We start from the raw sequence: 1,486 nt of genomic DNA on the forward strand, positions 1-1,486 counted from the left end.
GAAGGTAAGAATCAATGTGGGGTGAAGGGGGGATGAAGGTGAGGATGAATAAGGGGATGAATATGGGGATGAAGGGGGGATAGAGGGGGATGAAGAGGGGATGAAGATGAGGATGAATGTGGGGTGAAGGAGAGATGGAGGGGGGGATGAATGTGGGCTGAAGGGGGGATGAAGGTCAGGATGAATATGGGGATGGAGGGGGGACGAAGGTTGAAGGGGGGATGAAGGGGGAATGAAAAGGGGATAAGGGGGGGGATGAATGTGGGGTGAAGGGAGGGATGAAAGGGGGATGAAGAGGGGGATGAAGAAGGGATGGAGGTGAGGATGAAGAAGGCGATGAAGGGGGGATGAAGATGAGCATGAAGGTGAGGATGAAGGGAGGATGAAGGGGGGATGAAGGGGGAGATAAAGACAAAAGCAGCACCAGCAGAAAAGGAGTCCAAGCTGCTCCTCCAGCTCTGAGCAAGATGGCAAAAAAAAAACCCTCCAAGAGGAACCACCGCAGGTTAAATATTAAACATCCTTTATGGGAAGGGGTTCCAGGCCCTGAGTCTGCTCCCACTGCCTCAATTCTGGCTCAGAGACCCCAAATCAAATCCAGCAATCCAGAGCTCACCAATCCAGCACGGATGGGRACAGCAAAGCTCAGAGCAGCACCTCCAGCTGGGGCAGGAGGAGAATTAATTAATGAACCCCTCACTCATTAATTCCAGAAACAGCAAAAAACCATCAGGGGATGGTTTTGCTGGGAATTCTGAGCTGGAGAGCAGCACAAGGAGACAATTCCCAGTTCTGGACTGAAAGGGGTGAAAACTGTAGGGTTGGGGTCCAAGGCAGCCTCACACAGGGCAGGGCAGATTTTTTGGGRTCACTCATCCAAGGATTTCCCAGTGGGAACAGCAACGGGAACATCCCTGGGCTGGGAATGACTTTTGCTGCATTTCTAGCACAGAAACACCTAAAAAATTCAAAAATTCAGCCCGGGAGGCAAAGCAAAGCAACCCCCACGTGTTTGCTTTGCTCCTCTGCCTCCGGCGTTTTTGGGGAAAGAACCTCCAGAACAGAGGAAAATTTTATGTCTAAAAGGATTTTGCAAGAGAAAGATTATTCCCATGGAAATCCCAGCCATTCCTGGCCTGGAGCTCAGCACAATTATCCCCAAACCACACAATTATTAATGAACTAACACACAAAGGCTGTTGCCACTACAAGAAAATTCCAATTTTTTTTTTTTAATTCAAAGGAAAAAATGGTATTTTAATAAATACTGCAGAAACATTAACCAAACATACAAAGTGACTTCAACAATTAAAAAACAACAAAAAAAAAAGTAATGAATGTCCTGCTTTATAACAGTTATAACTTATTTTTTTCCACAATATTTAAATACAGAAAGAAGCACTTACCAGCTATTTTGTAATACTGCCCTAAGAGCACTGTTGCATCAGTTAAAAGCTTATTATGGTGGTCAAAAATGTCTTTTTTT

Source organism: Malurus melanocephalus, unplaced genomic scaffold (assembly GCF_030028575.1).
Source record: "Malurus melanocephalus ecotype Western Australia unplaced genomic scaffold, MMel_1.1 scaffold_1005, whole genome shotgun sequence".
NCBI classification, from domain to species: Eukaryota; Metazoa; Chordata; class Aves; order Passeriformes; family Maluridae; genus Malurus; species Malurus melanocephalus.